The sequence below is a fragment of the Molossus molossus genome, unplaced genomic scaffold (genome assembly GCF_014108415.1).
Source record: "Molossus molossus isolate mMolMol1 unplaced genomic scaffold, mMolMol1.p scaffold_m16_p_3, whole genome shotgun sequence".
NCBI lineage: Eukaryota > Metazoa > Chordata > Mammalia > Chiroptera > Molossidae > Molossus > Molossus molossus.
In genome coordinates, this window is record NW_023425366.1 from 55645518 (window position 1) to 55663379 (window position 17862).

The 17862-nt window shown below is 35.6% G+C and overlaps 1 protein-coding gene across 15 annotated transcripts in view; it reads right to left on the reverse strand.

The window, feature by feature from the left end:
* Positions 1 to 17862, reverse strand: part of SSBP2 (single stranded DNA binding protein 2) — a 257653-nt gene that overhangs the window by 142817 nt on the left and 96974 nt on the right. The gene's annotated exons all lie outside the window — the stretch shown is intronic.

Below are 17862 nucleotides of genomic sequence, written 5' to 3' on the forward strand. Positions count from 1 at the left end.
GATTTTCTTTAATAACCTCTCCAGAGAGATTAAGTAGCCCAGTGTCGGTTACCTAGCTAATCTGTGAAACATTTGGTTCATATTAGCATACAGACTCCCCAGTGCCAAGTCACATGGTCTCCGACATTTCACATCTCTCCATCTCCTTCCTAAAGGACAGAAATGAAGAATTTTACCAAATATTATCTAAAAATCTATTTTAGTTTTTAAAAACCTAGTAAAGCTTTATTTTGTAAATATATCCTTAACTGTAGATAAATGAAATAAACACCAGGCCTCCCTACAGTTTAAGTATACGTTTCCTGATTACTGAATAACATAACTCAAATTAATATTACTGTAAGAATAAAGAAAAAAAAACTATTAATAAAACACAGGCATAGTTTTCTGCAATATTTTTCTAGACAATCATTGTAAAGGCGTTTTTATTTTCCATTAAAAAGCCAGTTCTTGCTTTTGTTTTCAATATATTTCTAACAGCGATTTCTAGTTTTCTCCCCAATCTCTTCTTCTCTTACAAAATTATAAAAATTTTCAACTGAACACATGTTTGTATAGCTCAAGACCACACTTCCTGGCCTCCCTTGTGTGGCTAGATATGGCATGTAACTAAGTCACAGCCCGTGCGATCCGAGCACAGTGACCTGCACAGCTTCCGGTCGAAGGAAGGTGCGTGCCCTCTCCTTCCCCTCCTCCTTCTAGCTGACTGGAATGTGAGTCAAGCTGGACCGCAACATGGACACTGTGTTGAGGCTGGCACGGCAACAAGAAAAGAGAAGCCCGATTCTCTGATATTTGTGGGGCCACTATATCTGCTCAGACATTGATAGTAGTAAAAAATCAACTTTTATCTTGTTGGGGGTCGGGGGTTCTTAATTTCAGCCACGGACCACTAATCCTACCTAATTTAGAACTAGAAAAGTAAATCATCATGAAGTGGACGGTGTTTTCACACAAAATTACCATAATCAGGAAAGATGTTCCTATTCTTAGTCTTAACTTCAAAATAAAATAATAAATCCAATATAACACAAATAAAAAGACCAAAAAAACACCATTAAACTCCCTTACAGTATAAAGTCATATGATACAATGGAAAGATATATAAATATGCTCTGCACATAGATCATACAAGGCTTATATAACCTATGCATGCAAACATAAAAATACATGCATCTCAATTACATATGGTTTATCATAAATGTGACCTAAAATTAACATACCACCTATAATCTGACTAAACATTTAACTAATAAGCTTGTTTGCCCTTTTGGACTTCACTGAAGGAGGTTTTGTCTGTTTCTCTGTTTGTTTTGTAATGATGTTGAGTCCTTTGTTTTCTTTCTTTTTTTTTTAAATCCTTACCTGAGCATATTTTTCTTTTTATCTTCAGATAAAGTGGGAGAGAGGGAGAGAGAGGGAAACATCGACATGAGAGGGACACATCGATTGGCTGCCTCCTGCACAACCCTGACCAGGGCCCAGGAGGAACTGCAACCTAGTTACCTGCCCTTGACCAGAATCCAACCCATGACTCATTGGTCCATGGGCTGATGCTCTAACCACTGAGAAAACTGGCCAGGGCCCCTTGTTTTCTTTTCTTTTTTTAAATCCTCACCTGAGGACATTTTTTTCCCCCTTTTATCTTCAGATAGAGCAGGAGGGAGAGAGGGAGGAAGAGACAGAGAGAAACATCAATGTGAGAGAGACACATCGACCAGCTGCCACCCACATGACCCCAACTAGGGCCGGGGACAAACTGTAATCAAGGTACATGCCCATAGCGGGAACCGAACCGGGCCTCTCTGGTCCACGGGCTGATGCTCTAACTGCTGAGCCAAACCAGCCAGGGCCCCTCGTTTTCTTAAAAACCAGTAGAAAGAAGCTGAAAAACTATATAACTTCCTTTCTCAAATAGTTTCCCAAATGCAATCATTTTATTGACTAGACAGCTGCACTTGGTAAAAGCACCCTGAAATTCTTTACTGCCCTTTCGTTTGGCATTTGATGACAAACTTGATGTGCTATGGGTCATTAATGCAGGAAGCTAACCAGAGTTCTAAATTAAGGTGCATTAAATCTAAGTAGTCAGGTCCACCTGGATTCATGTGTTTCTAAATACCTAAAGGAGATTTTTAAAAAAATTCTTTTCACAATTAACTGAGAGGACCAAAAGAACTCTGTGGGTGGTGTGTGTACAGAATTACTTTGCCACCTTTCTCAAAATTATGGTTTAAGTACCAAACAAAGAACTCTATGTATTAGACTGAAAAGATAAAATCTTTAAGGCACATAGACAAAGTCCTAGACGTGGCTTATATGATTCTCTTCTTGAGCCATTCACTGTGGGTTCCACCCTAGACTAGATGTCTGGATGCACACTGACCTTAGGAACTCATCTCAAACTTTTCCATTTATATTAGTACACTTTGCAGAGTATTACTTTTTTCTGTCTTTGCTATAAGTCTGGAGGTTCTTTCATCTTTTGTGTACCTCTGACTCATGGAGTTTGTGCAGGAGAAACACTTGTCTCTGCTGAGTAAGGAAAACATCACTCTTCTATTGCAGCTACATTAATCAGTCTGGTGTTCAGTTTCCCAGTGTTACACCATCATGCTAAACTAATCTGAGCTTCCTTCTTGTATTGCTTAAAGTTGTATATTTTCATTAACTCACTGGTCATAAGGAGACTATTTTTCTTTACTACAATAAATCTTTTATTTTTATACATATTTATCAAATTGGTTATATGTTCATATGCCTCCAAGTGAAAAATTTCCCAACATTTAAAGATTACTTAAAAGTTGTAAATTATTTATAGAGGAAATAAAATAGTATTTCTTTGAGAGAAAAATAACATTGTATAGCAAAAACACTATTCTGTTTATTTTTAAGTAGCTTTGAAATCACACCCTAACAGAGGGCATCAGTGACTAGTTACAAATAAAATTAGAATTGCGAAGAATAAAGTTAAAATATACTATGTAGTGGCTTGCAGACAGAATATGAAAAGCATAAAAACAAAATTAGAAGGAAGACAAAGTCATTTGTCTTAAGAACCAATAAAACTCATTGATATTTTCCCACAGAAAAATGACAATTTCCACATAAGTTGTCAAGCAAAAAGAACTTAATGGTAACCCCACATAAATTATTACATCCCTTTTCCATTTCCTTTGCCTCATATTAACATTAACTTTTAAATGCAATCCAGTAACTTTATAAAAAATTGTGGAAGAATTAGTTACAATAGGAATAACAGAAGTAACAGTTAATATTATTAAATACATACTATATACCAGATTGTGCTATAAACATTATATGAATTACCATATTTAATCCCAACATCTCTATTAGATACATATTATTTTTAGCCCTATCTAACAGAGAGGGGAAAAAAAGAGTTAGAGGAATTAAATGACTTGACCAAGATAATACAGCTTATAAATGGTGCAATGGGATGTAAACCCAGATAGACCAAGATTACACTTACAAACTTTTCCAAAATATAATAACAGCATATCATAAGTCTCTACTCATTTAGATTAAATTTCCCCTTACCAACAATTACACATGTATAGACTAAATAACAGTCAAAGATATCACATTAGTGACTACTTCCAAATAGGAATCAGAGGATGCTTGCATTACAGAGCCACAAGAGTTCCACATTGAGTTATTCTATGAAGTACCCTCTTTTCATTGTTCTCTCTTGCCAGTGCAAAATCCCAGAGAATTTCAGTGCTCAGAAACAATCAGATTGGTTACAACACCACACTGATCCGTTATGTTAATTAGAAAACAAAGTTTACTCATAAAGAACTGCTGTATGTATGACTGATTTTGAATTGTTTTTAGATACTTTTAATATATGCAATTTAATGAGAACAAAGAAAAAGGCCAAAGAGAAAAAGTACTAAAGGAACAGAAACAATAAAAGAAAAAGAAAGATGAGTAAAGGAGAATGTAAAAAAGGAAAAGAGAAAAAACTAGATAAATAGAAAAAGCATTTAAGAATGAGAAAGATTACAAAAATTATAAATTTACAAAAATAATTTATACAAGTAAAAGTAAATTGTAAAAAGTAGACTGATAACAAAAATGAGAATGAAAAAAGGAGAAAAATCTGTGTCTATGACTATTCTTTTCTAGCAAGCATCTACTTGCTAGAGAGCTCTTCATCACTTTTTCCTAAACTTCTGTTATTTGATAGCTCTTCAGACACACTGCTAGTTATTTTGTAGGTCAGGAAAATAATAATGAAATACCCTTAATAATGACATTCCTTTAGTCACAGTCTCTCCATTAACATTTTTTTTTTCTTTTTGAAGTATATACACAAAAATTCAAGAGCCTAAATAGTTATATGAAATATTAAAAAGTATTTTACTTCATATTAAAAAGTATTTTACTTTATTTTATTTTAACTTAAATGTATTTTAATACACTATTAATCATCGTATATTGTTCTTCTACAATGTAACATTAGAAAATATATTTCCTTGCAAAGTTAAACATACATATTACTTATAATAAATGAAGTTAGAAGGCCCTTTCTTACATGCCAATGATATATTTGTTATAATGAAACTAAAATACAAAAGAATGATGCTTTTCTATCTGGTCCTTTTCCATGCTAACACTCATTGACATAGATTCCTCCATTTATCCTAAAATCTGGAATGTATTACTTATGAACAAACCTGAGGACCACATTTTAACCATAAATATGTAATGTAAACCCAAATTCAACAATAAGAAGCTTTATTTCAAAGAATGTGTGATGATACTACAGCTTATTTAAAAGCATCATTGGTATTTCTTCTACTTTAGATAAAAAATATGATTATAAATAAAATCTGCCTTTATAAAAATATTCACAAATCCACTGATCCACAACTGGATGAATATATTTATAAATTAACTTCTGAGCAGTTTGAAACTATGTCCAAAGAAGCTAACTGGAAAGAGACAGACATAAAATACAACTCCCTTCGGAAAAAAACTCGATTTTATACATGTTCAAACTAGCTACCAAGAATGCTTGATTTTCTTCCTAAGTCATCAAGGTTTGTTGTAGCACAAAATTAAAATGGTAATGACCTTCCTGCCATTGCAACTTGGTCTGGATATGACTTCAGCTTTCAAAAATTAAGAGAAAATTTTAAGGTACCAAAAAAGGTACTATATTTAAATAATAATCTATTTAGCTCAGCCAGTGTGGCTCAGAGGCTGAGCATCAACCCATGGACCAAGAAGTCACCAGTTCAATTCCTGGTCAGGCCACATGCCTGGGGTTGTTGGCTTGATCCCCAGTAGGGGGTGTGCAGAAGGCAGCCGATCGATGTTTCTCTCTCATCAATGTTTCTATCTCTCTCTTTCTTCCTCTAAAAAAAATCAATAAAACATGTTTCAAAATAAATAAATAAAATAATAAGCTATGTAACTTGTCACAGAATCCTACCCACTTACCCAGTCTGGGCAGGAGGATGAAAATACAAAGGGACAGACAAGGAATAATACTGTGACCTGGAATGACCTCTTGCCACCACTTTTTGGCAAGGGAGGGAGACCCCAAAGCTATGACTACCTTCTCTGATACTGCCTCTGTCATATAATACTCCCCTCAGCATGTGTCTCAATGGAAAATGGGGCCAATCAATCAACTATGGTGTAATAAATCTGTTCCAGGTCATAAAATATATAAATAACCTTTAAAAACATTAATGTATCAGCACAAAGTAAATGAAAGATAGGCTGAATGAATTAAAAATCTCTATATGTTTATATACTTACGTGTGTGTGGTTATACTTGAATAAAAGTTCACTTTTTATTTTACCGACCAGGAAATGAGCTTCAGAGAGGTTCGTTAACATATTGCTTACAGTGCATGGTCAAATGGCAGATTAATGGCAGAACGTGGATGTAAATCTAGAGCTATCCCTATGTTTGACTCCAAAGTCACTGTCTGATTTTGGTGATCATATGACACTGACTTCCATACAAAATAAGTACAACAAAATAATCATTCTATAGTTATTAAATGTTCTTAGGAAAGGCACTGGCACAAAAACGGACATATAGACCAATGGAACAGACCAAAGAACCCAGAAATGGACCCAAGGCAATATGCTCAATTAATATTTGACGACGATGGCAAGAGCATACAGTGGAGTAAAGACAGCCTCTTTAATAAATGGTGTTGGGAAAATTGGACAGCTACATGCAAAAAAAAAAGAAACTAGACCATCAACCTATACCATACACAAGAATAAACTCAAAATGGATAAAATACTTAAAGGTGACTCATAAATCCATAAAAATCCTAGAAGAAAAAGTAGACAACAAAATTTCAGACATCATATGCAGCAGAATTTTCACTGATACATCACCTAAGGCAACAGAAACAAAGGATGGGACTACATCAAACTCAAAAGCTTCTGCACAGTGAACGATACAATCATCAAAATGGAAAGGCAGCCCACTGTATGGGAGAACATCATTGCCAATAATACATCAGATAAGGGGTTAATTTCCAAAATATATAGAGTGCTCATACAGCTCAACAAAAGGAAGACAAAGAACCCAATTTAAAAATGGGCAGAGGAACTAAATAGACACCTCTCCAAACAGGACATATAAATGGCTAAGAGACATATGAAGAAATGCTCAACATCACTAATCATCAGAGAGATGCAAATTAAAACAACAATGAGGTATGACCTCACACCTGTCAGAATGGCCGCCATCAACAAATCATCAAACAAGTGTTGGTGAGGGTGTAGAAAAAAGGGGACTCTAGTACACTGCTGGTGGAAATGCAGACTGGTGCAGCCACTATAGAAAACAATTTGGTGTTACCTCAAAAATTAAAAATTGAACTTCCATTTGACCCAGTGATCCCACTTCTAGGAATATACCCTAAGAAGCCTGAAACACCAATCAGAAAGAATTTATGTTCGTAGCAGTACTATTTACAATAGCTAAGATCTGGAAACAGCCCAAATGTTCATCAGTAGACGAATAGATCAAAAAGCTGTGGTACATATACACAAAGGAGTACTATGCAGCTGTAAGAAAGAAAGATCTCTTATCCTTTGAGGCTACATGGAGGGACCTGAAAAGTATTACCCTAAGCGAAACAAGCCAAACAGAGAAAGACAAGTATCATATGATCTCACTTATTTGTGGAATATAATGAACATAACAGTGTGAGGAATGAGGTAGTCCCAGAGACATAGAAGTGGGGTACAGACTGACAATTCCCAGAAGAGGGGATGGTGAGGGAGAGAGAAACCACAGAACTTATATGCATGTATGCATGAACAGTGTACATGGACAACAAAGATGGGGACAGGGCGGGGAGGGAGGGTGACAGGAGAACCAGTGGGGGAGGGGAGAAATATCTGTAACAAAAATAAATAAATTAATTAGAAAATAATAAATAAATAAATATTAAGCAAGAAACAAAATGCACTAATAAATGATCAATAAATTCAATTACATTAAGTTTAAAACTTCTGTTCATCAAACACCACCATAAAAATGTTCCAAAGAGCATTTGCTATATAAAATGGGGAGAAAATATTAGACATATGTACACACAGTAGACAAAAGAGCATTTCAAATACTTAGTTTACTGACTTAAATAGTAGTTGCCTTTTGGGGGTACTGCCCGGGATAAAGCCTTCTGGGTACTATTAATGCTGTTCATCTTGATCTAGGTATTAGTTACATGAGTGCTATAGTCTAAATGTTTGTGCCCCCCAAATTCATATGTTCAAATCCTAATGCCCAATGTGATGGTTCATGGGATGCTTAAATCAGGAGGGTGGAGCCCTCATGAATGGGACTAGTGCCCTTACAAAGGAAGTTCCAGAGAGATCTCTAGCCCCTTCCACCATGTGAGGACAGAGCAAGAAGGTACTGGCTATGATCCCAAAATAGGGCCTTCAACAGAACCCAACCATGCTGGTACCCTGATCTTGTACTTCCCAGCCTCCAGAACTGTGAGAAATACATTTCTGTTGCTTATAAGCCATCCAGACTGCATATTTTGTTATAGCACCCCAAATAGACTAAGATAATAGGTGGGCACCAATGTAAAACTACCTCAGTACATCTAAGATGTGTGCACTATACTACATGCAAGTCATATCTTAATAAAAATAAATGAATTAAATAAGAAGTCTAGCCTTGGCCAGTTTGGCTCAGAGCGTCAGCCTGCGGTCCAGAGAGACCTAGGTTCGGTTTCCGCTAAGGGCACGTACCTCGGGTGCAGTTTGTCCCCGGCTCTGTTTGGGTTGTGCGGGTGGCAACCACTCGATGTGTCCCTTTCACATTGATGTTTCTCTCTCTCCCTCCCTCCCTCCCACTCTATCTGAACAAAAAATGGAAAAATGTTCTTGGGTGAGGATTTAAAAAAAAAGAAGTCTATAATTCAGTAAGGAAAAAAAACAAACATCTCATCAGGAAAATGGGCCAAAGCTTTAATGCATATACACAGGACAACATGCAGGAAAAGTTGGCTGACGTGGCTGGGAGTAGCAACTTAATGAATACAGAGAAAAGAAGCAGATAATTATGAAAGTGAATGCTGGGTAAAGAAATATGTATTTCTTCCTGAAAGCACTAAGAAATTATTAAACATTATGAGTAGAGGAATTCTGTGGTAGAGTCTGGTAGCAGGGAAGAAGGCAAGAGGCAAAATATAGTCTGGAAGATTCTGGCAGAGAGAAGAGTCAAACATTAAAGTTTTAAATCATGGAAGAAAAGGACAAAAATGACATCATAAATGGAATTATGAAAGCTAGAAGGGAAAATGAGTTTCTGACTGTTTTCTCAGAAGGTTTTTGTTTATTTAGGTTTGACTGGGGATAGGATGATTTTAATTGTTTTTAGAACACAGAATTTAAAGTGGCAGAATGATATCTAACTACAAATGTTCAATGGACCAACTGGAGAAGCAAGGCTAAAGCTTGAGAGGGATTGGGGAACCATTCTGATAAGGATGATAAAAATGAATTATGAGGGCAAAAGAGAAAAATTAGTATAAGAGCAGTTCAGTATGTTAAGGCATAAGAAAAGGATCGACAAAGGAAAAGGGAAAGATCACATTACATTAAAATGTACAGACCTCATTAAAGATGATTTAAAGATGAGTTACTTCATTATGTTTTTAATTTTAATCTTAGCTGCTACTGTCCTTATCCATTGCAGAAATAGGAGTAGAGTATTCTGGTTATAAAAGCTATGGTTTTTACTACATAGGCTCAAGTTAAACTGACAGTAAAAACAGCACCAGGCCCCTTAGCACGTGCGCGCCTGCACACGCGCGCGCACACACACACACACACACACACACACACATCATGTAATCAGATAAAAATTTCACAATAAGGAAAGGAAGCTGTCAAACAGCCCCTGAATACTACCTGCTCAACAGTTTACCAGTTCTTGTCCTGACCAACTGCCAGCAACAGTTTTCAAATTAATTAAAACATATGGTCATTAAATTCACAAGAATGCGTTACAAATAGACTTCTGCACCACAGATGTATTCATAAGAAGTTGCCAGCAAATACAATTTTTAAATAAGATAAGATAAAGAGATGTTTTATCTCAATTTCTGATCTTAATTTGGCAGTGACTTTTAACAATTAAGTTTTCAGTTTGTCTGCCCTTTAATCCCCCCAGTTATAGGGTTAATGTTGTATAATATTTGGTGTATTAGAGAGCATACTATTTCAACAGGCCTTGCAGAAAGGTTCTGTGAAACAAATAAAAATGACCACCTCTTGGTTTCCACTTAGAATATTTGGATTGTGGAGAAAGGGGTGGTATGAGTTTGCATAAAGAGGCTTTACTGTAGAATAAAAACCCCCATATTCCTATTAAATTATGGTCTCTATGATGAACAATATTAAAGCAGAACTATACAAATGATTTACTACTGTTAATTTTTTTTCAGAGAAAACCATCTAACTGTACAACAAGATTACCTGTTTGGACAGGACTGCCTGTTTCAGGGGGAAAAAAAGGAGCAGTTATATTAGTAAGCAGAAGAAACAGAATCACAGTGATATAGCCTCAAGAGTGGAGAAACTGCATCAGGTCACATGCCTGGTATTGTTCAGGTGAGCAGGTAAGTCCATCAGCCATGTTAACTCCAAATTCAACTCAAGCTCATGAACTGAATTTGAACTAAGAACCTACTGACCCAGGTCTGCAGATAAATAAGATAAGTAAGTGGAGTACTCAACCAAAAGATATGCAATACAAAATCAAAATACATACTGGCTTTCTCTTTAGTTCCAATTTTAGACTATAAATCCTTTTAGTTGGGAAACATGTATCAGTACGTGGAGTCTCTAATCTTGTATGTTCATACCCCCATGTTTTATTCTTTTTTTCTGCCTTGTATTAGAATTATTATATAACCCTTATAGATGGGTTTTGAATGGAAGATATTGATATCTTATTACAAATAATAATAATAATAATAAAATAATACTGATACCCTAGTATAGTCTCAGGCCTAGTATATATCTGCCCAATGTCAAGGTATTTATGAGACAAAACATTTTTACTGGGAGTCACTTCCTAAAACATCCCCCATGTAGGTAAGAAAAAACATGTTTTGTGAATTGAAGACAAGGACATCAGTGACATTATATGTTAACACCAAATGCTGATTTTATAGTGCTCAACCTCTGGTTCCACCATTATCCATGTACCCTATGTTTTAAGGCCTAAATAAGTAAAGATAATCTTCTACAAAATTATGTTCATAACAAAGGTCTTTAGGCCACTTAATATCTCAGATTCAACAATAAAGGAAAAAATACAGACCAAATGCAAAATATTCTGCTTTGCTACCTAGAGCACCAAGTAATCCAAGAGAAAGATAAGTAAAAGCTCAGATATTATAGGTCAAATATGCAGTCCACTGCTCCGTTTCTAGTAGGTATATTAATGGTCTTATACCTGATAGGAACGAACTGATTGCAAGTCAGTTATAGCATTTATTGCCTGGGTCTCAAGAGACAGAGAAAAGGATTAGTGGGTGAGGTGCACTGTAGGTGAGATCAAGAGTCCTCAAGGGTCAGAAATTTGAAGCCGGAAGTAACTGTGAGCATCTAGTCGCCGAGGATCTGTAGCAATACTAGAGGCTATAGGTTGGACAGAAGACTTGAGAGGACATCTGGGTTACATGTAAAATGAATGTGTTTGACTGAGATGATCCAAACAATCACTTTTAGCTTGAAAATCTGTTACTTTATACCTGACAATTTTGTGGACACTGAACCATGTTACTAGGCACCCTCAGAGCCTAGAGGAAAGATCCAGTAAGAACAAGACTAACTCTACCAAGTTGAAAATTTCCATTTCAGCTATTTAAAAAAACAGTAGAGAGAAAAAATAATTTTTCCCCATAGAAGACAGAGGAAATGTTTCTGCTGGGAGAATCAATCATTTAAGATTAATTGTCTAAAACTGAGCATAATACATTTGTTTAAAGTATATGTACGTAGGAGGTAAAGTGTATTTTATATTTTGAGCTAAGACAAGTAGACCTTGTTCTCATAATGGAATCTCTGTGCCCTGTCTCCTCAATATCACCCATTTGACTGCCTCCTTGTAAGCAAGGATATATAGAGAAAAATGTAACCAAAAACATGAGGTTATATCATTGCTTTAAAAACAAATACTGTGAATAATTTAAACTTTATTCTAGCTATAACTTCTAACAAAAAAAATTTTAATTCCAAAATTTAAAGTTTACTAGATTAACAATATAGAAACATCCTTATCAACAATCTTTACTTCCATCCAATTTTTCAAAAGCCTTCTTTTTTTTTTACCGTTAATACAATTTATTTATTTTATTGTTGACATTATTACATATGTCCCCATTTTCCACCCCTTTTACCCACCTCCACCAGCCTCTGCCTCCCTCCCCTTCCCTCTGGCCATCACCACACCGTTGTGTGTCCATGGCTTACGCCTAATATGTTCTTTGGCTAATCCCTTCACCTTCTTCCATCCAGTCCCCCCCCTTCCCTCCCCTCTGACACTGTCAGTATATTCTATGTATCTATGCCTCTGTTTATGTTTTGCTAGTCAATTAATTTTGTTCATTACATTCCACATATAAGTGAGATCAAAGTCTCAAAGTAAACAGCATCTCTCTTGGAATATAAACTGAGTTTGTTTAAAGTGTTAGGTTAAAGCTCTGGCTGCTTTGTCTAAGAAAAGCCATCTTCACATGACAAATGAATTCCTCTTTGTTTGCTGCTAAGGTCTATGAGCTGCTATTACTTTTTCCTTTATAAACTTTAAATAAATACTAAATATAAAATCAATACACTAGTTTAAAAACTGTTTTCTTTATTTTGATGACATTACACTTCAGAAAATTCATAGTACAAAAGATTTTTTCCATTTTAATCATTAAAAAATTTTAACTAGTTCAATATTTATTCTCATAAACTCACAAAACCAATCATTTTTCCACAGTTTATATTAAACCTAATGTATATATACTCAATTTTTGTATTAGATTATTATACTGTATAATTTCCTTCCTAACATACATTTCATATACATAACATATACAGAAGATATACAGAAGATATATAAGTGACAATTAAATGTGAAGAAAAATGTATGATTATTGAAAATTGATAGTAAACACATATGAACAGATAGATTACTCTTTTAACATACAAATATTTTAAAATATGAGTAACAAAGGAACTATTCTTACAGCTGTATCAGACACATAAATAGGTGTTACCCCCATGTATGTTTCTCCTTCATTTAAAAAACTAAACATTTAGGTGCATTTGCATCTAAAATGTAGCTTCCCATCATTGCCTAACTAGTTTTAAAATATGTTAGATTACTGGTTATAGGTATAAAAACTATTATCAAGAAAGAATTTTTTGGCATTTTAATAGAACATGGCATTTTTGTTCATATTACTCAGCAAATACCCATGTCATTGAGAAGTTTCTACCCACAGTTATTTTCTAGTTCTTATGTCAAATCTACCTTCACTGACTGCAGTTTTCCATCCAACTGGTGTTAATACACCAGATGCCAGACATAATATTTGCTATTCTTAACTTTTTAATATATTTATATGATAGCACTCTCTGTGCTCAAAAAATGGTTTGAATCAGATAAATTATCGTCAGTCAGTACAACACTGATGTGTTATTCAATAAACTTTAAGGGTGTTTCTACACTGTTCATAGATCTGGAGAAAAGATACTATACCAGCCCATTATTAATAGCTATGTGGTTTTAGATTACTTATATCTTCAAATATTTGGTCTAAAATTTTAATGTTTCATTCAGATGTTTATCAAGAGTTCTGTTGTATTAGTTGACAAGGACTATTTAGCTGAATTTCTAATAGTTCTTATAACATATCTTGTTTTTTGAAAGAGTTACAGAACATACTCAGTTTTCACATTAAGACAAATATTTATACATCGCTATAATGTGCTAAGCAGCTTTAGGCTAGGCATACGGCACTAATGAAATCTTTTCCACCTCTTATTAGTACAAAGAAAGAACTTTTTTGTTAAATAGCTTTGCTATCCTGGACTTGATAACCCTTTAAAATTCTATTTAAACCTTAGAAAATATTGCGAAGGAACAAAGTACAGAAAATTCATTCTTAGAAAAGTTGTTCTCCAAATAGTTTACTGTGTGCCAGAGGAAAGCACAAGGAAACAAAGGCCAAACAGAGAACCTATATGATATGAAGGAGCAAGAAACTAAAACCAGCACATATATAGATGTTATAAGCATACGCTATAAAATAGGAGAGCTATAATGTTTAGCGGCAAGAGGACCCTCTGGTATGAATATCCAGTGAGGTGGTAGGGAAACAGGTAAGAGCAAACGGAGGAAGATACCTACCTAATACTGCTATGCAGAAATGCCACATATGAAAATTATGTTAAATATATGCCTAATCCAATTCACTAGAACGAGACAGTTATAATTTTTTTAATGATGGCCATAAATACTTTCACATAGCTTTTCCATATATATCTTAGTTGATCTTTAAAACAAACCTGTGAGTTAAGTATTTTAATATTAGGAAACATAGCAAAAGATAAATATGTAACACTTATATTATACCTCATATCAACTAATACATAAGAAAAGTAGGTCTTCATAGAAATAGTTCTAAAATCCACAAAAATATAACTATACGAATCAGGCATCTGTGTCTCAACAGCATCAATGCAAAAAATAATTGAGTTTACATTTGCTTTAAGGTTATAATATATAATTATCTCTCCCCTCCAACCCATCCCATCTTCCATCTTCCCTTACTCATGCATTCTATTTCTCTGACATTATCCTTTGTGCTTTCTTCCCTCTTCTCCTTACAATACCCACTTTTATATATATTTTTTTTAAATCCTCACCTGAGGATACTTTTCTATCCATTTTCAGAGAGAGTGGGAAGAAGAGAGAGAGACAGAAACATTGATGTGAGAAAGACACATTGATTGGTTGCCTCCCACATCACCCTGACCAGGGCTGAGGACTGAACTGCAACCAAGGTACATACCCTAGACCGGAACTGAATTTGCGACTCCTTGGTCTGTGGGCCGACACTCTAATCACTAACTGAACCGGCCAGGGCTACACAATACCCACTTATAATTCAATTCCAGTCACTTCCTTAAAGGCTTCCCCAGTGAGTCCAATTTACTCTAAATTCTTCCTTCTCCCCATACTGCATAGAAGAAAAGCCTAAATCTAGATTTTACTCTAAAATTTCATTTGCAAATCAATTGTTTGAAACTTGGAATAGAGTTTTATGTAAGAAAACTTGTTATAAAATTCCCAGTTGTCTCACAAAAGCCTTTTAGCTCATAATAGAAACACTATTTGAGATAAAAAGTAAATGAAAAATATTTCATAATATTATAGTAACTTATAATAAGTTCTAGCATTTACTTCAATTAGCAGAACATGTTGGGGGGTGGGGTGGGGGGGGTGGAGGAATTGAGACAAAGAAAAAAAAGAGAAAAAACTCATGGACATGGACAACAGTATGGTTATTGCTGGGCGGGGCAGATGGAGGAGGGTAGAGGGGAGACAAATGGTGATGGAAGAAGACTTGACTTTGGGTGGTGAGCACACAATACAGTGTACAGGTGATGTGTTGTTGAATTGTGCACCTGAAATCTGGATAGCTTTGTTAACCAGTGTTACCCAATAAAGTCAATAAAAAGGAAAAACAAAAGAACAGGGTCAGGGGACAGGTATGGCTATAAAAGAGCAACGGAAGCAATCCTTGTGGTTCAGTTTCTTGATGATAGTGATGGATGAGTGAACCTACACAAAATAAAAATCACACAAAACTACATACCCACACACACAAATGAGTACAAGTAAAACTGGGGAAATCGGAATTAAATCAGTAGATTATATCAAGGTGTTGGAACCAAGAGGCTGGAGGACAGCACCTGGAACACAGAGATGTATTCCCACTGAGCAGGACTGCGTCATGATCAAGGTACTGGTTACATGTGCTCTGCTGGATACCAGACCAAGTTATTGTACTAGAGTTTTTTGAGATGTTACCACAGAGAAAAACTAGGTAAAGGGTTTATGGGATTGCTCTGTATTTCTTGCAACAGCAATTCAGTCTATAATTATCTCAAAATAAAAAATACAATTAAAAATACTTAACACAATACCCCATGTTCACAATAATCCATGTCCATCCCAACACTAGATATTTTCACTCCCTTCCCCACAATCCCCAAAGGCGCTTCCAAATTACAGCATTAGTTCAAAGTCTAGGATCTACTCATCCAAATCAGGTGGAGATGTAAATGATGTTCTTGAGTATTGCGACTTGAGTACAAGTCCTCTTAATGTGAAGGCCTGTAAACTAAAGAGACAAGTTATCTGCCTACCACATATCCATAGCTTTCAAGGACAGGATAGTCACAACAGATATTCTCATTCAATAACGTGAGGTGGGGTAATGGGGAATAGGAAGTATGTAAATGTCACTGGTCCATAATTCTTTTTTAATTTTTTCAATTATAGCTGACACAATATTTCATTAGTTTTAGGTGATCAGACATTTATGTAACTTATAAAGTGATCACCCAGATAAGTCTAGTAACTGGTCTATAATTCTAATATCCAGCAGAGCACAGGTAACCGATACCTTGATGAAAGTTCAGTCCTACTCAGTGTGTTCTAGGTTCTGATCTCTAGCTTCCTGGTTCTACATCTGACACATGTTTCATTTTCCATTTAGAAGAAAAAGCTCATGTTTGTAAACAGAACTTTTCTTAACTCTTCTCCTACCTACTGAAGTTCAGGGATCCAAAGGTCTCTTCATTTTGTGTTGTTTCAATTCCTTTAAGTCCAGGCTGATATAATTATTAATTTTTTGACATTCAATATTATTTTGTATTAGTTTCAGGTGCACAGAATAATGGTTAGACAACCATGTAATTTACAAAGTGATCCATTCCAATATTTCAAGTACTCACCTGGCACCATACACAGTTATTACAATATTATTTACTACATTCCCGATGCTGTACTTTATATCCCTGTGACCATTTTGTAATAGGCTGCTATAATTCTTTTTAAAACTTTAAAGGTTTCTTATGTGTCAATTTATAAATCACTCATTCAGGCAAAAGCTATGCCCACAGATCTCTTTAAAATAAGTCCTTCTCTGCCTTGGACTCTCTGTGAGGCTGCTTTGGGACAAATTCCTGATGATTCTTAGAAGCTTTCGTGTGTAACAGAGAGAAACCAGGAGACATGCCCTTAAATTATTTGGAAGGCTTTTTGCACATCTGAAAAAGTCTATGAAGGCCACTTCACCTTTTTCTGAGGTCTTAAAAAAGGCCTCATCATTACACATAAGTTCCATTTTTACCTTGAGACCACATTTTCCTAACTCCACTCTGGATTTCATCTTTGTTCTGAGGCCCTTTCCTACTCTGAGAACTCTTTGCAGGCTGGAAAACTGTCCTGGGCCCTGTAACTTCCTCCAATCACTGCTTGAAAACAGTAATTTCTTTTTCGCTCATCTCTCTCTATCCATATCCCATGAGACATTGCTAAAAGAAATAGTTCACAACACTGTATACTTTCTGCCTGGAAATCACCTCTGCCTAATCCATCAGTTCATTAAGCACATTTTCTATTTTCCATGTGACCCTGAGCGACAGCTTTGCTTAACTTTTTGCCACTAGATAATAAAGATCTTCTTATTTTCAGCCTTAAATAATATTGTCTCACCTTTCAAGCCCTCACCAACAGTCTCCCATGAATCCCTTCCAGGTTTCATGAACAGTTTTCTTCACCTGCCAGCTGATCTCCTGTACTTTCCATTTTTGTTACAGCACCGCCCCACTTCCAGATATTAAATTCTGTTCTGATTAGCTATTGTTACATAGCAAACCACTCCAAACTTAGTAGCAGAAAAAATAACAACTCTTTTAAATGCTCATGGGTTCTGTAGTTCAGAACTTTGGACAGTGAACAGTGGAAATGCTCTTTCTTCAGACGCCGTGATACCTGGACCTTGGTTGTGAAGACTCAAACAGTTCCAGGCTTACTTACTCCATGGCTGGTGCTTAAGCTCAGATGACTAGAAGGACGAGTGTCCATGGGACTGGACTTCTCATGGGATGGTGACTAGGTTTTAAGAGGAAGCATCCTGAAAAGGAACAGCTAGACAGCAAACATTCCAAGAAACCAAGGCAGAAATGACAAGGCTTCTTCTGACCAAGCCTCAGAAGTCACAGAGCATCACTTCTAACATATTCTATTGATCACGAGCAAGT